This window comes from Lagenorhynchus albirostris, chromosome 5, assembly GCF_949774975.1.
Source record: "Lagenorhynchus albirostris chromosome 5, mLagAlb1.1, whole genome shotgun sequence".
Classification (NCBI taxonomy): Eukaryota; Metazoa; Chordata; class Mammalia; order Artiodactyla; family Delphinidae; genus Lagenorhynchus; species Lagenorhynchus albirostris.
In genome coordinates, this window is record NC_083099.1 from 87344935 (window position 1) to 87369283 (window position 24349).

The 24349-nt window shown below is 39.4% G+C and overlaps 1 long non-coding RNA gene across 3 annotated transcripts; it reads left to right on the top strand.

The window, feature by feature from the left end:
- LOC132521216 (uncharacterized) lies at positions 1-23922 on the top strand. 3 transcript variants are annotated; one of them, XR_009540767.1, is made up of 5 exons: positions 1-145; positions 9968-10820; positions 15878-16045; positions 19321-19399; positions 22875-23922. It is a non-coding gene; the product is annotated as an uncharacterized LOC132521216 (long non-coding RNA). The 3 variants fall into 3 exon arrangements; XR_009540769.1 differs by having other exon boundaries at positions 9968-10071; XR_009540768.1 differs by lacking the exons at positions 15878-16045; positions 19321-19399; positions 22875-23922 and having other exon boundaries at positions 9968-10071; positions 10549-12850.
- Positions 23923-24349: the final 427 nt, after the last annotated feature.

Below are 24349 nucleotides of genomic sequence, written 5' to 3' on the forward strand. Positions count from 1 at the left end.
TTTCTTGAAAGTTTCTATATTTTCCAACGTGTTTTTCTCGTTGCTGCAACCAATGAAAACAATGCTGATGTGAACGGCGGGTGTCTCCACGGAAAGGGACCAAATGGACCCAGGGCGGCCTCAGTCGATCTCCGCACGAATGAGTGTGAGTGAACCTCTTCCAAGTTCTGGGTGAATCTCTGGGCTTACAAAGAGGCAGGTCGTCGGCCCTCGCGGAACTCACAACAGCAAGAAAGAGCACAATAAAGTGCAGACTAATTTATGATCACTATGGCTTTGGTTGGCCAAGTCGTTTTAGCTCCTAGCAACAGTGTCATTAACAGTGTAGTGACAGAGATAGCTGATGTTCAGGATGGTTAATAAGCTTCCGGATAATGTATACAAAGTCCCTGACACCACGAGTGGCACTCAGTAGGCACTCAACAGATAGCTTATTTATAATGCACTTTTCATCTGTGCAAGTAAAAGTCTGACTTCTAATTTATAGGAAAGGCTCACCTATGAACTGCTTGGTGTTTTATAGGAATTAGTTTCCCCTGTCTTGGCTCTTTTCCCCACAGAAACATACAGGAATCAATCCAACACTTAAATGCTTCAGCAGTTTCCCCGATTGGATCATCCCATCACCATAAAATCATGTTATTTCTCCCATCTTAAAAACTCTCTCTTGAATCCACTTCCCCCTCCAGCCACTTGCTCCTTTTTTTCTGCTCAGCCGCAGCAAAACTCCTTTAGCCTTGTTAAGAAAAGCTGTCTCCAAGTTTTCTCTACCCATTTATTCCAATTGGGCTTTTGCTTCTGCTCTGTCCCCTAGGACGCATCCTGTCAAGGTCAAACTCCTAAACTGGACATTTTCTCAGGGCTCATCTCACTCGAACTATCAGCAGAAATCAATGGTGGAACACTTGTTCCTCCTGGAAAACTTTTATTTGGACTTCCACAACTTTTTCATGTTTTTTTTTTTTCCCCCTAATCCATTGCTTGCTCCTTCTTAGTCTTCTTTGGGAAGAAGATTGCTTGCTGGTCCCTTCTCTTCTCCCAGTGTCTGAGCAGGAGAGTCCCCAGAGTTCGGACTTTGGATCTCTTGTCTATCTACACTCACACCCTTGGTGATCTCACGACACTAAAGATCACATATGTGGTAATGACTCCCAAATTTTAACTCCAGCCTGACCATCTCTTCTTGAACTGCAGGCTCCAGGCTATTGCCCAGTTAGCCTACTAGGCTACTCCCACATACCATTTCTGATACTGAAATCCTGAAATTCCTCCTTCTGTCTCCCAACCACCCTGTCCCAAATGAAGTTTTCCTCATATCAGGCCAGAAAGCTTGGTGTCATCCTTGACTTCTCTGTTTCTCTCACATTTTAAATCCAATCCATCAGAAAAAAATTTTTCAGCTCTACTTTTAAAATAAATCCAAAATTCAACTACTTAACCACCTCCACTGTTAATTAACACCCTAATTTACCATCACATCTTGACTTTATCCTTGCCCTGTTTCTACTTTTGTCCCCATGAAGGAAGTTCTCAACACACTGCCAGAGCGATCGTTTTTAAACATTGAGACAACTCATATCACTCCTCTGCTCAAGACCCTGCAATGGTCCCCATTTCAATCAGGGCTAAAGCCAAAGGCTATAGAATGGCCTGGAAGGACAATACATGATGTGCCATTCTTTGATTTAAGCTCCTACTTCTTTCACTTCACTCACTTAGTTCCTGCCATAATGGCCTCCTCAATATTCCTGGACTAGAGTCCTAGACAGTATGCTTCCATCCCAGGGCCTTTGTGCTAGCTGTCCTCTCTGCCTGGAATTCCTCCCCCACCCCAAGTACCAGTATGGCTTACTCTCTCACTTCCTTTAAGACACTGCTCAAACGTCACCATGTTCCTCAGGTCTACCCTGACCACTCTACTTAAAATTTAAAAGGCGTTCCACATACTAGTGAGCTTTCTTTATTATTTTTAATGACAGAACGATCACCTTCTATCATATTATAAAATGTATTTTTCTATTGTGCTTATTATCTGACTCTCCTCACCAGAATGTAAGTTCTGTGCAGGGAGGGATTTTTGTCTGCTCTCTCCAGTGATATAGCCACAGTACTCCTAAAACGATGCCTGGCATGTAGTTGGTGCTCAAAACTGAATGACTTTGACCCAAAGCACTATGGGTGCAAACATTTTGTGGCCTCGAACGATACCAGCAAGACTCCTGACTAGACAGACATCTCAGAGACAGTCGTTCTCCCTCTAAGGTTCTGAGGAGAATGTTTACCAACACAACACACCTAGAATGGCCATAGTTAGGTTGACAGTATTCATATCTAAGAAAATATAGCTAACAGTTATTGAGAGCAATAGTTACTGTATCTGCCAGGTGTTTGTCCAAATATACTACAGTCTTAATCAAACTAATTAATAACAACGCTTTGAGGTAAGTACTGTTACTACTTCCCTTTTGTAAGTGAAAAGGGTGAGGCACAGAGAAGTAAATGGTCACTCAGCTAATAAGTTTGTAGAGGCAGAATTGGACACAGGGCAACCTGGTTCTAGAGTTCATGCTCTTCAATACTCCCCTCCACCTCTTCTCTAAATAGGAATGATATCAGAGAAAACATCTGTATAATGAGTAATTCCAAATCACTAGACCAGAAAAAGAATGATCCTCATTGACCTTCCTTCACCATCTTGTTTTATTTGTTGACATCTCTGTCTCTTTTACTATAGCCAAGCTCCTTGAAGGCTAGAGGGGTCATTTTATTCACATTTGCGTGAACCACACTCCAAGACTTGGTGCGTGGAAGGGGCTCAAAGAGTATTCGTTTAATGTGATTTTGTAAAGTGACTAAACTCAGCAAAACATCTCACTTCCAATGAGTTAGTATGGTTTTCAAGAGTTTTCATAATGCCACGGCAACCTGAAGATAGAAGAGATCAACAAGGTACAAGGGTTATATTAAATGTGAAAAGCAGACCCCAACATCTTAAAATGTATAGAAGGCGCTCAGAGTTTAACACCTATTATTATTGCAATAATTGTTATTACCAGAACTTTTTAAGGTTATGATGGTATTTTTTTTTTTTTTTTTTTTTTTTTGTGGTACACGGGCCTCTCACTGTTGTGGCCTCTCCCACTGCGGAGCACAGGCTCCAGACGCGCAGGCTCAGCGGCCATGGCTTATGGGCCCAGCTGCTCCGCGGCATGTGGGATCTTCCCGAACCGGGGCACGAACCCACGTCCCCTGCATTGGCAGGCGGACTCTCAACCACTGCGCCACCAGGGAAGCCCTACGATGGTATTTTTTTAAATAGAAAGAAAAAATAAAAAGACATGAGCACTTTCCTTCTACTTCTTCCATTTCCTGAGTTCTTTAAAACAAAGTGACCTATTTAATCACAGATCCAGCCACACCTACCTCTGTTGCCACACCTACCTCTGTCTGCCATTCCCTGTTGTCCACCAGGGATATTGTGTTGTAAACTGCACAGCAGAACTTCCTTCCCTGTTCCCTTCTCTAGGATCTGTAGTGGTTACAGTACCTGATGGTACTTTTCTTTAGCCACCCCTCTCAGCTAAGGAAAGGTGAAGTGTTGCACACAGTAATACGATGAATTATTTATGTATTATTTCATTTGGAATTAGTTTTCCAAATGGCTGGTTGGACTTGATTAGCTCATGTCCTGAATCTGTACATCTTTTCCTCTCCCTGCAGTAATAACCTAAAAAATCTTTGAAGCTTTTAACTTGGTCACTCTCAACTCTTGTCCAATTTGTGGAACAACTGTTTATACTAAAGTTATCTTTAATATTATGCCTATAAAAAGAATCAAGAAGTTTTTATTTGCAGAGGGCAGTGGAAAGATCATTGATTTTAGAGTCAGGGAGATCTGGGTTTAAACCCTGACTCAGCCCCTTTACCAGTCAGGTAATTTGAGTGTGTTATTTACCTTCACTGAGAACCATACTTCTATTCTGGTAAATGGGACTGATAACACCCAACCCATATGTTTGTGAATTAATGTGATAATGTAGACACCACTCTTTGCACAGGAGATAGCACCTAGGGATTATTCAAAACTGTAGTTTCTTTTTTTTTTATTCTTTTCTTTTTTAATGAAAATAGTATATATTTAAGGTAGACAACATGAGTATTTTATGGACATACACGTAATGAAATGATTGTAACAGTCAAGCTAATTAACATACCTTCTCACAGTTACCTTTTTTATGTGTATAATGAGAACACCTAATATCTGCTCTCACCAAATTTCCAATATTCAACACAGTATCGTCATGCTGTCACATTAGATCTCTAAACCTATTTATCCTTTAACTGCGACTTTGTACCCTTTGACAAACATCATCCCATCCCCCATCCCCAGCTCCGCCTCCTTGCCCCTGGTAACCACCTTTCCACACCTATCTTCTATGTGTTGTAATCCACTTTCTTAGGTACCACATGTAAGTGAGATCATGCAATTTTTTTCTTTCTGTGCCTGGCTTTCACTTAGCATAACGTCCTCATCAAATGAGTAGTTTCCAACCACACTTGCCCTTTTCTGGAACTGTTATTAATGACATCAACCATTGTGTTGTACTGCCTTATAGACGTTGAGTTCCACTTCATAAACTCCTTTTAGAATTTAGTGCTAGGGACTTCCCTGGTGGCGCAGTGGTTAAGAATCTGCCTGCCAATGCGGGGGACGTGGGTTCGAGCCCTGGTCCAGGAAGATCCCACATGCCACTGAGCAGCTAACCCCACGAGCCACAACTACTGACCCGTGTGCTGCAACTACTGAAGTCCATGCCCCTAGAGCCCGTGCTCCACAGCAAGAGAAGCCACTGCAATGAGAAGCCTGTGCACCTCAACGAAGGGTAGCCCCCGTTTGCCACAACTAGAGAAAGTCTGCAACAACGAAGACCCAATGCAGCCCAAAATAAAAAAATATATATAATAAAATTTTTAAAATTAAAAAAAAAAAAGAATGTAGTGCTAGGATAAATTTTCTCTCTCAAAAAAATCCAAGTACTTTCATTTCTTAGAAAAGGTATCTTCATCTATTTTAACGTTGGATTTGCAATCATTGTTAAGGAAAACTGTGTAAACCAATGTTTCCCTTTGTATCCTGTTTGTAAGGAAGCACAGTGTCAAATTTACTATTAAATTATTGTACTATTATAAATTATAATTTTTAATATATAGTAGCACAATTTAATGTACTATATTATAATGTATAATGTAATAGAATTGTACTACTATAAATTAAGTTATTAAATTATTGTACTAAAGATTTTTGCTTCCTACTCTTTTTTTATGCCTTCAATGCATTCTTATTCCAATAATCTTATTGGATACTTGGATTTTACACTGTGTTCTCATATATATATTCAAATATATTAAGTATAAATAACACATTAGCTCATCAAATTAACACCAGAAAATTAATCAAAATTAAAGTGGAAATTTATCCCCATGTGCTTCCTTATGTTCAAACTATTAAAAGACTGGCTCTCTAATTATGAGAATAATTTAAATACATTTGGAGCATCTGATTAATTTCTGCATCAAAATGTTTCTTTCTGATCTGTCTCCATTTTTTTCTGTGAGTTTTATTGGAATCAGGCAGGAAAAGGATGCTCTGTGTGTGTGTGTGTGTGTGTGTGTGTGTGTGTGTGTGTGTGTGTGTGTGTGTGTGTGTGTGTGTGTGTAGCCCCTTTAGATTAACCTATCACAGCTGTGTTTATCTGGTTTACTTTTCTAATCATCTGAGGACCCTGAGTTGGTCTACTTTTCCTGCATGGCAGATTTAAAACAAGGAGTTTTCTTTGTAGCTTAGCTGCTCATCACAGAAAAAAACAGTGCTCTATCAGTGGTAATCCTTGATATTGCTGGGAACTCAGTTTCTCTTCTCTGTTGATCCTGTTTAATTTTTCTTTCATCTGACTTTCACCATCCCTCCAGTAATCTCATACCTTGAATTCAAGTTCCCCTATAATATAACATAATATAATATAACATAATATAATATACTATAATTCATGTATTTATTTTGGAGCCATGTCTTACAGGGATAAGTGTTTGACGTGCCAGATATATACAGACTTCAATGCACTAGAGACTTCTGACAACTCAGAGCAGGGGCCAAGACTCAGATCATGAGGCATGTTAAACACAGAGGCAGATTTACTAAGCATCTACTCTGTTCCACACAATATGCCTAGATTGGTGGGAAGTGGAGATAAAACAAGACATTTACTGTGTGTCTATACATAAGGAATTTACTGCCTAGCATATAACTAATGTGATCATGTAATACAAAATCTAAAGAAAATGATACAAAGGAGTTCAGAGAAGGAGTATCTCTGCCCAATGAGTCTATCAGGGAAGACAACGTGTGTGGCCTTCATATTGAAAGAACAGCTTCCCAGCAGAGGAGACAACATGCACAAAGCAGCTGGGCGGTAAAGGCAGGTTAGGGAAGTGGTGAGTAACGCAGCCTGCCTGAACCTACAGTACATGGAGGGAGGCTTGGGAGATAAGATCGAGGGAGCTGGGGAGGCACTTGCGGGGAGGGAAGGGATGAGGCCTTGAATTTTAGATTTTACATCTAATACCATGTTAATTATGTCATTTCCTTGCTCTAAACTTGCACTGGCTCCTCCTTGCCTGACAAATACAGGAAGAGCCAGTGGCTATGTGGGAAGTGGAAACTGATTATATAGGAGTAGGATGAAAGAGAAAGATGAGCTCCAGCCACAGAATTTAAACACTCCAATAAAGTGGTCCAGATTCTGTTTCCTAATATGTTAAACAAAGCTCTCAGTCCAAGAAAAAGCTGCTCAATTGAATTTTCACTAAGGGCCCAGTTAAAATACTGAATTTCTGCCCACTCCTGACTGCCATCCATCTTTTAATCTTTGGATGACTCCATAGTTACAGATCCTGAGTTCTCACAGAACTAAGTACGAAACAGGTAACTTTTGACTATTATGGTCAGGTGTTGAACTGGAAATTCGGTGACAATATTCCAGTGAACCAATTGTGTCACCTGGGACTTAGGGCTACTTGCTTGACCTTTTTATTTATTTTTTTAAATATCTTTATTGGAGTATAATTGCTTTACAATGTTGTGTTAATTTCTGCTGTACAACAAAGTGAATCAGCTATACGTATACATATATCCCTATATCCCCTTCCTCTTGAGCCTCCCTCCCACCCTCCTTATCCCACCCCTCTAGATCATCACAAAGCCTCGAGCTGATCTCCCTGTGCTATGCGGCTGCTTCCCACTAGCCAACCATTTTACATTTGGTAGTGTATATAAGTCAATGCTACTCTCTCACTTCGTCCCAGCTTCTTCTTCCTCCCCTGTGTCCTCAAGTCTGTTCTCTACATCTGCGTCTTTATTCCTGCCCTGACACTAGGTTCATCAGTACTGTTTTTTTAGATTCCGTATATGTACGTTAGCATCCGGTATTTGATTTTCTCTTTCTGACTTTCTTCATTCTATATGACAGACTCTAGGTCCATCCACTTCATTACAAATAGCTCAATTTCATTTATTTTTATGGCTAATATTCCATTGTATATATGTGCCACATCTTCTTTATCCATTCATCTGTGCTTGACCTTCTTAAATATTTCACATTATGGGGGTAATTTCTCTCAGGGGAGTTGTTAAGAGAGCTAGTAAAACGTTATTACATACCACCCATCTCTGACTAGATATTTAGCATCAGTGCTCAAAAATTTCTAAGTGGTTGTTTGAAGCATTTATTTCTGAGATACAGATAGTGATGCTTATGACTGGTACAGTTCTTTTAGACTCATTTGAATGTCTGGCTATTCACAAGAACTAGGCATTTCTATGAGTTACAAATATGCCTAAAGAAGGTAATCGAAATTCATTTACTGGGTTTCTCAAATGGGAACAAAAAGAAATTCTATTCAAAAGGTCCTTCTCTGGGTCTTCCCTGGTGGTGCAGTGGTTGAGAGTCCGCCTGCTGATGCAGGGGACACGGGTTCGTGCCCCGGTCTGGGAAGATCCCACATGCCGCGGAGCGGCTGGGCCCGTGAGCCATGGCCGCTGAGCCTGCGTGTCCGGAGCCTGTGCTCCGCAACGGAAGAGGCCACAACAGTGAGAGGCCCGCGTACCGCAAAAAAAAAAAAAGGTCCTTCTCTTATTGTTCATCTCAAGAGGTTGATCTCCAGGGTATGTGTTATATTTATAACGTTGACATAAGAATCTCCAGAAATTTAACGTGGGATAGATACACTCCACCTTTAATGTTAATATTAAAAGTTAGCTTTATAGAAGGTGTATGAACCCAAGAACTCACAAGAGGGAAGTTACAGGTATTGAAATGAATTTGCTAGTCAAGAAGGCAAATGTGGATATGATTAAAGAGTGCATTTCCTTCCCTCTCTCCCACCCCTGCTTGCAGAAGTTTCTGTGGCTCTCCCGCTGGTTCCTCTCCAAAAAGCCCTGATGAGGTCTGAGGACCCCAACAGCTGGAGTGCTGGTGGAGGGAAATCACCTACATGCTCTTCATTCCTCTGGTCTGTTGAGCATTGATGGGCCATGTTATCAAGCCAAGCCCTGATGTGGTTTATTGGTTTGCTGTCTCACAAGCTAGTTTTGTCTTTCATCCTATCTGGCTCCTGAGTTAATCGAAGTGATGATCCAGGTGGGGAATTCCTTACACAGGCAATTTTGAAGGATCCGTATGGGTGGAGGGCAACATTACCTCTAATGGATAATTCACTGGTAGTTAGTCTCCAAAAGAAAGTTTTATCTCTCATGGGCTATTAGCATCCATGTTAAATTCCCTATGACTTTGTAAATAGTTGAATGCTTTGATCCTATTGGAAATATCAATCCCTTGTTTTCCATTCGAACTGCTCCCATCTTCAGTACAAGAAAGGACAGGATGAGGTAAAGGGAAGTTGCTGAGGGATTACTCAGTATTTGAAGCTTGCACTTATGGCAGGGATGTGATGGCCGGGGATGACAGGAGTAAGCAGACATTGGAATGATAAGCTTCTGAATCAAGGCTCTGTTCTCAATAACACAAATTAAAATTTGTGATTATTTTATTTGTCTTTTTTTCTCCCCTCATTCCCTCACCTCCCCCACCCCTATAATTCTAAGCTTTGTGAGGTCAAGGAACTTCTGCATTGTGTACCATTATATGCCCAGTGCCTCCCCCAGTACTTCATACGTGACAGATACCATAAATTATTTGTTGAATAATTACATAAATTGGTCTTGAATACTGAAAATCTAATTTCATCACTTCTACACTTAAGAATTCTTCAGTGACTCCTTCAAGACGTGAGATAAAATAAATCCAGAATCCTTGTTTTAGCATTAAACAAATAAACAAAAAAGTAAGTCATCTGGTTACTCCAGGTTATTTTCCTAACTAGTAGGTCACTGTTTCCTCTGCCCTCTCCCTGCAAGGAGGGGACATTTCAATCATCATAAACAACTTGCAGTTATTCACAAGTGTCATATTCATTCACCTCTTTCCTCATAATCAGCAATAGTAAGTGCAGGAATCATACATTCCAGAAAGCTTTTCCTAACTCCACCCAGGTCTTGGTTAGGAGCTAAAGTACTTCATGTTATTGGATTGCAAATTTTCTGTTTTATCATCTGTCTCTGCTCAAGACATAAACTCCCTCAGGTTAGAGGGCTGTGATGGTTAATTTTATAGCAACTCGGCTAGGCTATGGTGCCCAGTTTTTTGGTAGAACACCAGACTAGATGTTGCTGTGAAGGTGTTTTTAGATATGATTAGCATTTAAATTAGTGGACTTTGAGTAAAGCAAATTACCCTTCATAACATGACTGGGCCTCATCTAATAGTTGAGACCTTAAGAGCCAATATAGAGGTTTCCCAAAGAAGAAGGAATTCTCAAGATTTTAACATAGAAACACTACATCGCTTTCCAGCGTGTCCCCCGGAACCTGTGTTCAAGACTACAGCATCAGATCTTGCCTGAATTTCCAGGCTTTGGGCCTGCCCTGCAGATTTCAACCCTGCCAGCCCCCACTATGTAAGACAAGTCTTTAAACCACCCTCTCCCTCTCTCTCTCTTTCTCTCTGTCTCTCTATCTCTACCTCTATCTCTAGCACTCTCCCTCTCTGTCTCTCTATTATATAAAATATAAATATATATATATATTTCTCTATATACATATACATCTCTTGTTGGTTCTGTTTCTCTGGAGAAACTTCAGTAACCCAGGAGCTTTCTATTTTAACTCCTGTGTCTAAAATGTAGCACAATAAGTAAATGAAAAATTAAATCTAGCTTGAAATCATCCTCCCTTACTAGAGGAGGACTTTGCAGTGCAGAGATGATCAGCTAATCCTGGTGAGGTCAACTAAACCAGGTCCCGAGCACATCCCTGAGCACCCGCTCCCCGTCCCCTGGTAACTTGATCGTCTGATGCATATTAAAAAATAATAAGGAAAATACACACTTTATGAATCTATTTATTTTGTTGATGCTGGGGAACACATTACAAAGATTACAACCAGCACTGTGAGCCCTGAATTGGAGAGCTACTGAGTTGGAGCCTCATCCCCGACCCTGCAAGGAGACAGTAGGATCAGCTGCTCTTCTAGAGCACCTAAAACTTCATGTCTTTCCCTCTGCATCCCATCCCACCCCTTTTTGTGTGCATCTTGATTTTTGAATGACTGATGAGTCGCTGGAAAAGACCTCTCCACATCAGCTGCTTTGGCCTGCCTGTCACTCAGCACCTGGTCCAAACAAAACCTCAGCACGTGCTCAGTGGGGTAAGTAAGCACATGATCAAAGCTCCAGGCTAGAATTGACAGCCTCAGACTATCTTCCTGGTGTTTGCTGGACTCCCGGGTTTATACTGGGAAATGCCAAGTCATTCCCAATATGCATCACAGAGAGTAGGTACTCATAAATATTTACTGAAAACTTCTGAGGATGAAGTGCACACAAAGGGAGATCTCACGACATGTTGCCCGTCACCAACTCTGTCCTCCTTGGGCTCTTCTCTCTGGGCATTATCCTCCTCCATCAGGATCTTCTGCTGAATCTCAAAGGAGAAACTGGGATCAATGCCAGCCTGTGCTCAGCAAGAAAAGAGAGATACCATGAGTGGGAAGCTGGAAGCTGAGGTGACCTCTGAAAGCTGCAGGTCAGCAGAGCTAACATCTGGGAAACACAAACTGCTGTCGAAATTGAAAAACAGATATCCTGGGTCATCCTATATTCCCACTGCTGACTATCCTTTAGGATGACAAAACTTTCACACTATCAACACTAACCACCACCAACCACCACCGACAAAAGCACACTTTTGGATAAAATAATTAGAGATTTTTTTTAAAAATGGATGCTGGCAAACAATCAATGGGCAAATATTTAGGCAAAGAGAAGAATCCGTTTTTCACATAGTTTCTGCTTGGGGTTTACTGTTCCTTATTTTCTATTTTTCATCCCATGCTTATTATTTACCAGCATGTTAGGTACTTTGTCTTTATTATATCATTTAAGTTTTACAAAATCTCATTATAGAAAAGGAAGCCAATGTCCTTGTTCTTAAGAGCTCCCCACGGAGCTCCTGACTTTAAGTCAGACCTCCCACAGCTCTCATATGTCCAGTTTTCTCTGCAGACTCAGGGCTGCCTCAGGAGATGATGTGGTCCCACCATCATGTTAGGGTTCCCATTTGTTTGGTACTTACTATGCCAAATATTTCTCATTTGATTTTCACGATGACTCAGATATGGCATGAGGAGGGGAATTCAATTTTGGACATGTTGGGTTGGAGGATATCTATAGATCAAGTGAAGTGCAGGGAAGAGATCATGGCCATGGCTGGAGATGTATATTTGGAGGATGCAGATATTTTTTTTAATATTTTATTAAAATATTAAAGTTCCTGGGAGAAGATGGAGGGGACGAGGTCATCTTACAGTTGGAAGGCTGGCCTTGACTAGGATATATATTCCTCATTTCAAGAGGATGAATAAAGGAAAGGAGAGGGGGATAGATACCTACATAGGTCAAGAGCTGTGTGATGGAAGGAGTTAAGAGTACAGGATATTTACATACTGAGGGCTTTATTCTTGTCAGTGAAGTACAAGACCAACTTTTCCATTGAAAGTCTACCAACTGGAAAATTTTTGTAGGAGCTAAATGCTGAAATATAGACTTCCATGAGTTACATTAAAAAGAAGCTTGATTCATTTTGTTGTAAAGCAGAAACTAACACACCATTGTAAAGCAATTATACTCCAATAAAGATGTTAAAAAATTAAAAAGAAGCTTGAAAAACTTTTGTGCTACAAATAATACCAAGAAAGAAAAAACACAACCCACAGAATGGGAGAAAATATTTACAAATCATATATCTGATAAGGGACTTGTATCTAGAATATTAAAAGAAACTTAAAATTCAAAATGCTCATAGGATCTGAATAGATATCTCTCCAATGAAGATATACACATGACCAATAAGCACATAAAAAGAAGCTGAACATTATTCATTAGGGAAAAGCACTCCAATACCACAATTTGATACCACTTCACACCCACTACACTGGCTATAATGTAAAAGACAGATAATATCACATGTTGGAAAGGATAACATGCTTTGGGGATGTAAAATGCCACTTGGGAAAATAGTCTCTCTGTTCTTCAAAAGATTAAACACAGAGCTGCAATAAGACCCAGCAATTCCACTCATAGGTATATACCCAAAAGAGATGAAAACATGTTCACACATAACTTGAATACAAATGTTCATATCATCACTATTCATAATAGCCAAAAAGTAGAAACAACTCAGATGTCCTTCAACTGGTGAATGGATAAATAAAATGTGTAAAATAAAATGTGTAAAATAAAATGGTATATCTGTATAATGGAATATTATTTGGCCATATAAAGGAATGGAGTACTGACACATGGTCTGACATAGATGAACCTTGAAAACACTATGCTAAGTGAAAGAAGCCAGTCACAAAGGATCACATACTGTATGATTCCATTTATAGGAAATGTCCAGAACAGGCAAGTCTATAGAGACAGAAAATAGATTGGTGGTTGCCTAGAGCTCATTGTGGGGAGTAGTGGAGGAGGGGTAGGGAGCGACTGCTAACGGGCAGGGGATTTTTCTGGGGGTTGATGAAAATGTTCTAATATACACTGTGGACAACTTTATGAATGTATTTAAAAAATACAGAATTCTACAATTTAAATGAATGAATTGTATGGTTATGGGAATCATATCTCAGTAGCTGTTTAAAAAAAAAAAAAAAAGAAACTTGAAGAAAGGACTATTGACAAAGGCAAGACTGAGGAACACTACTGAAGACCAGATAATAATAACAGCCATTATCTTTGAGGACTCGCACTAGGCTAAGTGATTTCCCTGCATTATTTCCTTCACCACGAACCCATATATATTAGGTCCTTTTCCCTCATTTTACAGACAATACAATTAAAGCTCAGAAAACATAAGGAGCTAGTTCAAGGTCAACAGCAAGAAAGAGACAAAATGTAGCCCCCAGTCTGGGTCAGTCTGGAGCCTGTTTCTTAGTACCTGCACTATGCTGTCTCCCACAGGTTTTGCTTTTCTATTTAGCTTCAACTTTCTAGGTTCAGCACAAATGCCAGTGTCTTTAGGCCAACCTCTTTCTCCCCAGCATGCCCACAATTCTCTGTCTACCAGTCTTAGAGTGGTAGACAGCCTTTTCATCTCTGAGTTAATAAAGAGATGTAGAATAAATGCATCAATAAATTAGCACTCTCCTTACCCTCTCCACACTCAGGAGTCCTAGAAGCATGACCATAGCCCCGTACAGAAAGAGTTCCCCAGGCTCAGAACACTGACTAAGAGAGTAAGTAGCCAGGAGCTCAACTCAGAGATAATGCATCTTTCCCTTCTCCTCTTCTTGGAGAGGGTAAGGAGAAAAGAACAAAAGCTAATCTCAACTCTTAGATAGAGAGACGACACCCACCCCTTCCCCTAAGCTGGTTCTCTCAGGTTTTGAGATCTTGATGCTACCTGCCAGCTTTCCTCACCTATTAACTACAAATAGACCTAAATTAGCCCCTGGCATGTAGTAGGGATTCAAGAAATTTTATCTTCCTTTTCCATTCATTTCACAGTCCCCCACCCTGTCCCCCACAGGGCACTTACTGTTTACATGGAACCTCTAGTCTGGAATGGGCTGACTATAAAAGAAGGGACAAAATACAAAGCTGGCTCACTGAGCCGGTCTGGGCTCGGTGATCATAGCAGAATCCTGGGGACCATTTAAGCTGAGGCACTAAGGGTCTCCTGAGGAAACTATGATATCTGTTTACATATATCCTAACACTACGTTTATTTTCATAATATGAGAAGCAGCAGAAGAAAAATAATTCTTTATAGTAAAATATCCCAATGTTTATGTGGGCTTACATTGTGCCAGACATTGTACTGGTATTTTTTTTTAATTGAGGTAACATTGGTTTATAACATTATATCAGTTTCATGTACAACACTATAGTCTGACTTCTGTATATTGCTACAGTGTGCTCACCACTAAAAGTCTAGTTTCCATCATCACCATACAGTTGACCCCCTTCATCCGTTGTGCCCTTCTCCTCTGGTGACCACTACTCTGTTCTCTGTATCTATGTATGTTTGTACTGAAGTCTTTATAGACATCGTTTTGTCCTCACACAACCCATGGTTCTCTTATTGGACAGATGAGGAAATAGAAGGTAGAAGAGCAGGAATAATTTCTCCAAGGTCACTCAGTCAGTAAGAGGAGGGGGCCAGAAACCTCCCAAAGGTCTGTGTGACTCTAATGCCAAGTCTCTCCATCTCTCCCTGACACCTCCTCCCACATCATTTCTGTTACCACCAAGCACTATTTCATGGAGGCTGTTCTGCTAAAAACAGTACAGAGGAACGCAATTCTAACATGAAAATATGTTTACAAGCAATCATCCTATATCAGCGCAAAAATACTAGATTAAACATTTAAAAACAGGACACAATACCACATTAAGATAATGTACCATGAGCAAGTGGGATTCATTTCTGGAAAGCAAGGATGATTCAGTATTAGGAAATCTATTAATATGAGCATGACATTAGTAGATGTAAGAGTAAAAATCACATGACTATTCCCTAGATGAAGAAAAAAGCTCTTGAAAGATGCTTCCTGATTAAAAAAAAAAATTGCTCAAGAAAATAGGAAATGATGCATATTTCTTAAAGCCAAAATTGTGTTTAATGGGATAATATTAGGGGAATTTCTAATAAGATTAGGAAAAAGTCAGGAATGTCCACTATCTCTGTTACTATTGAACACTGTCCTGGAGTTATTAACCAGCAGAATTTAAAAAGAGAAAACAATAAGGGGTACAGGAATTTAGTTAAAAGAAGTAAAATTATTTTCAGGTGATTTGGTAGTTTACCTAGAGAACCTGAGAAAAATGATAAACTAACACAAACGATAAAATGAATGTAGTCTTTCTAAATGCTAAAGATAATGTTAATTTTAAGATAATTTCAAACAATTTCAGAAATAATTTCAGAATAACTTCAGAAAAGCTGCAAGAATAACACAAAAACATTCTTTCTGAAACCATTTGGGGGTACGTTTGGAATGTGGTGCCCATCGCTCCTGAATAGTTTAGGACATTCTCCAGATAACCGCAACATAAGGATTAAAATAAGGAAATTATCACTGACGAACACTGAATTCACAAACTCCATTCAAGTTTAATCAATTGTCCTAATAATATTCTTTATAGGCTCTAACATAGGACCATGTGTTGCATTTAATGGTCATGTCTCTTTATCTTTTTCCAGTCTGGGAGAGTGCAGCATGGGTGGCCTCTCATAGGCTAATTTATCCTTACTCCCATCCCCTCTGCACCAAGGGTGCTGGAAAAGGCAGAGAGTGACTGCAACCAAATGCTATCTTGTCAGACATATAGAATGATTAACTGCCTGAGTGGGTAAAGAGATGCCTGGAAGGTATGTTATGCTTTTATCTTCTTTTATTTTTTATCATAAAAGTTTTAAAGCAGGCTGTAAAAGTAGAAGTATATATAACCATTCACTCTTTGCTAAATTCTTCTGAGTTAGGATGTTCACAAGAAAAAACTGTCTTGTTTCCAAATGGTCTCAGACACTCGCTCTTAAATTAGATTTAACAGTATATCTCTTAGATCAGCATATTCTCAGGTCTCTCTTGATCTTCAAATAAATCTCAGTTAGGGAGCTTTTTCCTAGATTAAATTTTAAACAGGCACACAGAGAGCACAAATATCCCCATTGTGTTAGATATGAGTCCTAAGTAGGTTTAAAAAGTCTAATCTGACTGCCTGAAAGTTCTGTTAGGAATTCTTAGAAATCTGTCAGATTACCACTAATTCCATGGGGCGGTAATTTGAATTTCTTTTTTTTGGTTAGATTACTTCTCTTTGTTTTTATTTTATTTTACATATTTTTAAATAAATTTATTTATTTAATTTATTTATTTTTGGCTGCATTGGGTCTTCATTGCTGCACACGGGCTAGTTGTGGCAAGCGGGGGCTACTCTTCGTTGCAGTGCACGGGCTTCTCATTGCAGTGGCTTCTCTTGTTGCGGAGCACGGGCTCTAGGCACATGGGCTTCAGTAGTTGTGGCTCTCGGGTTCTAGAGTGCAGGCTCAGTAGCTGTGGTGCACGGGCTTAGCTGCTCCGCGGCATGTGGGATCTACCCGGATCAGGGCTCGAACCCGTGTCCCCTCCATCGGCAGGCGGATTCTTAACCACTGCGCCACCAGGGAAGTTCCTTGAATTTCTTTATACGTAGAGCCTACAACTACTTTTGCCTAATTATATTTTATGATAATCAAATCATTAGCTTTCATCCATATTGACAGTCGACTGTCTGAAGGTGTTTGAAAGCATAACAGGTATGAAGGTAAAAGTTATGCTATGCTTGTTTGATGAATCTTTGTCCTCATTATGTTTCCTGGATAACTTACTTAGATATATTATTGGATAGTCCTTATTCCTTCAGTTCAGATAGCTTTCTTTTCCGGACGCGCAGGCTCAGCGGCCATGGCTCACGGGCCCAGCCGCTCCGCGGCATGTGGGATCTTCCCGGACCGGGGCAGGAACCCGCGTCCCCTGCATCGGCAGGCGGACTCTCAACCACTGCGCCACCAGGGAAGCCCTAGATAGCTCTCTTGAGCTAGTGTAAATAATGACATTGAGAGTTCCCAAGAAGGTTTTTTTGTTTGGTTTGATTTGTTTGTTTATAAACAGCAGATTCTAGATTTCCTTGAGTGCCTGGGGTCCATGCTTCATTAAGTCGACTCAATGGAAGTGTTTATGGATGTTGATATTCTATTTTCTAGTCATCTCCTTGGTGGCAGAATTACCCCCCCCCCTTTTTTTGCTGCCTCTCTTTGTGGGAGCCATTTATCGCAGAATAGGTTGGAAAGAGAGAAGGGGGTTGTGGGAGGGGTCAGTTACTCTTCGGGGCTGCCTGGAGGCAAGGTGACACCTGGGAGTTTTTTTAAAAAATACAGATTCCTTAACCCTACACCAGAATTTCTAATCAGAATCTATGGAGGTGGATCCACTAATATGTATTTTTAAGAAGTTTCCCAAGAGATTTTTCCTTGACTAACATTGAGAAGTTGTGTTCTACACATTGGTTTAGCAGAATGATCCCTATAAAAACCTAAGAGTTGGGGAAATGATGCTCTATATCTCCTTCTTAGCCAGCCATAACTCGTATTGGCATATACATTTAAGAAAAGCCTATTTAATCTTAACTCAGCATTTCTCCAATTTATTTGAGTATAGAACATACTTTTTTTTTCTTGATGCAACATATATTACTATAGCACACCCAAAAGCACAGACTTTGTGAAATATTGGTCTAGAGAATATGACTCACCCTGTCACCCGCTCTTAACTATTAACAGTCAGCAACTCTTTGATGCTTGGCAACTCAGTGATAAATGTAACCACAGCTATTCATTAGGACTATTACACAAGGTTTCATAAAGCCTTCATGCCCAGTGTTATTCTCTGCTCTTCCTCTGCTTAATCCTGAACTTTAGATGAAAAAAACCACAAAAAACTGAGAAGAATTATGGTCATTAACATACATTGATTGCTATGTGTCAGGCTCTGTTCTAAGCTCTTTGCAGGCATTATACCAGGTAATCCACAGTCCTGTGAGTAGTTTGTATTATTATAACAATGTTTCAATAAGATGCTGGGGAGGGGCTTCCCTGGTGGCATAGTGGTTAAGAATCCGCCTGCCAATGCAGGGAACATGGGTTCGATCCCTGGTCCGGGAAGATCTCACATGCCGTGGAGCAACTAAGCCCGTGCGCCACAACTACTGAGCCTGCGCTCTAGAGCCCGCGAGCCACAACTACTGAGCCCATGAGCTACAACTACTGAAGCCCATGCACCTAGAGCCCGTGCTCCGCAACAAGAGAAGCCACCGCAATGAGAAGCCCGCGCACTGCAACAAAGAGTAGCCCCCGCTTGCCGCAACTAGAGAAAGCCTGCATGCAGCAACGAAGACCCAACACAGCCAAAAATAAAATTAATTAATTAATTTTAAAAAAAGATCCTGAGGAACAGAGAGATTAAGTAGCCAAACCTAAGAAAATACACAGTTAGAAAGTGGTGAAGCAGATATTATAGACATTAAATCCGACTCAGATTTAAAGCCTCACATTAACCACTCATTATTTTGCTTGAGCTTTACTCATCCATCTTCCTCTACATGCTCCTCCCTGAAAGTCTCCTTCAGCCAAAGTTTGACCTTGGCCATGGCTTCCTAAGCATGGCTTCCTTGCTCTCTCTTTTGAACCACAGACCCACCTTCTTAACTGCTTGTTAGATATCTCAGGGAGGAGCTACAGCTGGAACCTTAAGCTCAACATATTTCTAATAGAATCTCATCTTTCGTCTCCAAACTTACCTCTTCTTTTGTGTCCCCTCTTTCCAGTCATTCATGTATGTCTTCATGTGACACATGTGAGCCCCTACTATGTGTTTGTACTGTACTCTGTTGAGGATACACAGAAAAGTGAATAAGACTCGGGTTTTTACTCCTAGTGTCTACTGCTCCATAATGTCAGTGAATGTATGCTCTATCATGTCCTCCTCCTCTTTCTCTGTTATGTCCTTCCAGATGAATCTCCAGCAGCTATTTTAGTCTCTAACTTATTTGTAAATTATATTCACTTGAAAGGGAATTTGATTATCCTGGACTATTTTCCTACAACAGGTCACTGGCACATCCATAGGTCCTGTGGCAGATGGTATTCTAACGAGGGCAGCAGCATCCCACATGCTCTTCTTACAAGGTGATGTCAATAGTCCTTCAGCATGAGTTGGGGTCTACATTTCCTCCCCTTGGATCTGTGTGGGCCTATAGCTGCAGTGGAAGTAATACTAAGTGATACTTTCCAAGGCTGAGTCCTAACAGGCAAAACAGCTTTGTCCTGACCCTTTAGGGATGCTTGTGCTTGGAACCCAGGCCCCAAGCCGGAAAGACTACATAGAAGGTGTTTCAGGTGACAGTCTCCACCGAGGACCCAGCTGACAGCTAGCACCAACTTCTAGACTAGGGGGTAAGCAAACTTTCAGATGATTCCCATTCCTGACCTTCAATACACTCTAGCTGATGCTGAGTGGAGCAGAGACAAGATGTCCCCTGTGAGACTTACCTAAATTGCAGATTTGTGAACACCATAAATATTGTCATTGTTTTAAGCCACTGCATTTTGGGGTGACTTGTTTAGTAGCAATAGATCACCAGAACAGGTGCCTACCTTTGTTTCAGTCAGCTATTGCCAGGGACCAGGTCCCCTGGCAGGAAGCTCACTGCCCGGAGGGAGTTGTTGCCAGAGAGGCAGGCATCATGATTAAATGTCAGTTATGTTCCATGGTTTTTAAATGTTTAATGCTCTCTAGCACATAACAAAGTGTTTTACATGGAGTATATGTCAAATAAATATTTACTGAATTGAATTCAAATATAGTGTGATAGTAAGAACATGCATTTTGCTGTCAGATATACTAAATTTCAAACCACAACTCTAGATGCTACAGCTCTGGGGTAGGGAGTAAATTGCCTTCCCAATCCATCAGTTTCCCTTCTTCTGAAACTGATATGACCATTAAAATACTTAAGGCATGTAAAGTGCCTAAGAGTTTGTGGTTCATGGTAGATCTCTCTCCCAATCCGTCCCTCACTCTCAAATTTTTAAAAGGAGACATAAGGATAAAATGAGAAAAATTGAAACATGATTATGAAGGATACTGAATGCATGGTTAAGGTCTATTTTTTAGGCAATGGGGATTATAGAGATGTGATATACATAAGATAATTTTTGAGAAGATTAATATGGCTCTAATGTGTAGAATGAGAAACCAGATAGAGAAAAATCACTTAGGAAGCTAAAGTCAGTGTCTAAGCATGTTAGGGTCTAAATAGTATCTTAAAAATGTAGTCAGGGTGATATCAGGTCTGGATTAAATGGCAGGATGATATTACAAAGGAAGTTTCCATAGACTTGGAGTTGGAGTCTACAAAGGAGAAGCATAAAGGACAAGAGAATCCAAAACTGACAACAATATTGTGACAGCATCTATTAAAAATTATTCACATGGGATACCCTAAGATCCAGCAATGTCATGCCTAAAAATCTATCTTATAAAGAAGTGATAGCAAAAGTACTTAAATTATATGTGCCAAGATATTTACTGCAGCCTTGTTTGTGATAGCACAACGTTAAAAAACCGAAATCACCATCAGTCAGGTAATGGTTAAGTAAACTATGGTATATCTATGCAATGGAATCATGTGAGTAAATCTAAATAAACTGACCTGAATACATTTCAAGTGAAAAGAGAAAGTTATAAACCAATATGCATAATGTCGTCTTTTGTTAAAAGCAGAAGAAATGCCTAAGTGTCAGAAAAGAAAGACTGAATTAAAGGCTATTTGGGAAGAACTTATGTGATTTTTTCAGAGTTGCTGATCATCTACATTATTACATTTTAGTAATAAAATGCATGTCATAAATAATAAATATGAAAACTGCAAAAAAAAAAAGAAAAGAAACACTGAAATTCATGCTGTTTTCCTCTGGGGACTGGGAATGTAGGGGTGTGGGGTGGCATGGTCTTAAAAATATTTGAATAATTTGTATAATTTTCTGTTTTGGTATTCTTTGTTTCTTTTCTTTAATAAAAACTTAAAAACATTTTAAGTTTGCAAATTCCATACCAATACAAGCAAACAGTATCGTTAACAGAAACAGTTGAAGATTCGGGGAAAGATGATGATTCCACATAGGTTAATGTGTAGTTGGTAGAAAGAGCTGAATTGTGATGGGAGTTGTGGTAGCTGTTGGCAGTGGTTGAAGGTGTACGTGAGCAAGACTTCTGGGTCCTTCTCTGGCAAGGATCAGACAAGAGATGTGGTCCACCTGGGCAGAGCTCACAGCTAAGACTGCAGTCAAAGGCAAGACTCCTGAGCCAACATCATGGAAAACAGCACCACAGATCTTCTCTATTTCGGTCCATCCCAGAATTGGAAGGAATAACTCTCCCTGACATAGCCTGTTCATGCTATCTATGAGATGCCCTAATAATTAACTCTGGGCCCTCCAACCTAATATGAATGTTGGTAGGTAATGCAACATCTTACTGGTGAATTAGTCTTTATGAATTTATCTATCCCCAACTTGAACTTAATTATGTTTTTAACCTGGGGTACATCTATACCTACATACATGTCTATATTTGTATCTATATTTACATCATGTATATTATCTATATATCTGGCTAGATGGATATAGATAGATATCCCTATCTGATATTCTCATATCTCATATGAAATAATCAGCATTTATTCAAATTTATATTTGAACACTGCTAGGTGTTGGGTCATATTAAATACAGGATAAACATACTATAAAAATGGAGCATTACATCGGGCATTACAGTGGTATGTTATGGAGCCAGGGTTTTATTACAGGAGTACTGATTGCTTCTCCAGATGGATTTAAATTGACGGCTCTAAGAAAATTTTTGCCAAAGATCCCCTTCTAGCTTATTGACCCCAGAAATGTGCTTACCACTATTCCTGGGAATATCCCATTTTCCTTCACGGCTTCAAAATGCTTTGGGCAAAAAAAAAAAAAAAAAACCCAAAACAAACACTGTATATTTTATTAAGTGAATATTATCTGACCTTTTTTTTAGCCCAATCATGACTATTTTTTTAGTACATGAAATCCTCTTTTAAAATCTGTTTAATATACCTTCCATTGGGTCATTATTAAATAATACATTAAAATTTTTTAAATGCATATGCAAAATGATTTGGAGACGTCCCTACAAGATTTGTGATTCTACTGTCTACCGATTCCTTTTATTTATCCTATCTGAACAGGCATAGAGATTTAAAAAAAACATGTCATGATGACTTTCTTTTCTGTTTTTCTTTACAAAGCTAGAAAAAAGGCATAGAAGTATAATTGGTTGCCCAAGATCCTATAGCCCTTCATGGAGACAACGATAATCTTATACTCCGGGATGTGTTGCCTCTTTTTGCTATTTTCCTTATTCGTGATGTTTAGAAACAAAAGATTTATATGTGCCCCCAAAGTTATATATATCTATGTATATATATATATATATATGTATATATATATACATATATATATATTTTTAATCACTGCTATGAATCCATATGCTATTTTATACATGCATCTCAAGTAAAGAATTTTTGATTGCTTTAATTATGTCATTCTCTTTTTTTCCAAGCAGAAATATCAGCCCTGGATTTCCTGCTTGTCCTCATGCCGTATATGCTGCCAAGCTACTCCAAAGTGAAAATGCCAATTTCCTTTACAAATTACTTTGTGTTCCTGCTATTAATCTAATAGAGATATGGAAGTGGGCGAAAGAAAAGAAGCTGCTCTTCTGGCAATAAGGAACAATCCTGAGATCAAATTACACATTTGTGTAATTGGAGGCCTACTCCAAAATTACACATTTCTTCATATGGTTTGGCTAAACAGTTGAAGTTGAGAGTAGACCCTGACTCTATCTCTTAGGAATTAGAATCATTTGTAATCCCTGTTTCTTTTGACTAGCTCTGCCAGTTGGTGATAAGATGTAAGACAAAATGAGATAAAAACAAAACAGAATTTTTAAAAAACTATTGTGAGTTTAAGATATAGTAAAATAATGTGGGTAGTCTTCTAGAATCTAGTTAAATAAAAAAAAAACAAATAAAATTCTTAGAAATATAAGATATCAACATTTTTTTAAATAAAAGAACAATGGAAGATCCAGGAAGATAAGAGAGGACAGGAGTAAGTTTGATGCCTTCACGCAGGGAGGTGAAATCATTCATCCCCTAGTCTGAGCTGTTTTCCAGTGGTGATGATGGATTTGAACAATCCGTCCAAACCTTTTCACCCAGTTCCTCTCTTTACCAATTGCAGGCCTCTGCGATGGGGCAATGTGGATGAGATGTGAGAAGATAAATGACTCCCCAGAGGTTTCTGTGAACTTTATCCCTAGTATCTTGGCTCTAATGCTGATGATAGAAGAGAAATGTCTTAAATTCTGGGTAAACAGTCACTTAACTACTCAGAACATTTGGAAATTAGAAAAAAAAAAAGGAATATTTTTCTCTGTTCATTTTGATTTCATAAGTAACTGAGTTTCCTTTTCTCTGTCTAAGAGAAGAGATCCAGAAGATGCTGACTAGATTGTAAGCACCAGAAGATCACTATGATACACTCATCTTTATATTCTACTGTGTTTGACACTTGTCAGGGTCTCAATAAATATTTATTAAATTGAATTAATTGAATTGAATTAATTGAGTAAAAGAGGAGGTATAATCTTTTAGAAACAAAAACAATTTAAAAATCTTGATAAGAAGTTTAAGTACATCATTCAATCTGTGTTCATAGATCAACTGAAAAGGGGGAATTAGAGAGGGGAAGTCAAAAGATAATCTACTGACTGATATATAATTTGGGGGTATCCACTTTTCCTGTCACTTGTGGGAAATATCACCAGCGTCTAAATCAATCAGTGCACGTAAGGATAAGGGGGATGGGAGCACAGCAACTTCCCTTAGCTCCTGTTTACAAGTCCAACTGACATCAGTTGCTGTAACCTTTGTGGTCTCTCTCCCTTATTTGACTCACTTTGTCCCAGAGAAGAAGCATGTCTCATTAGTGCCTTTAAGAAATAAACTGGCGCTGTGTAGTTGGGAGCAAGCT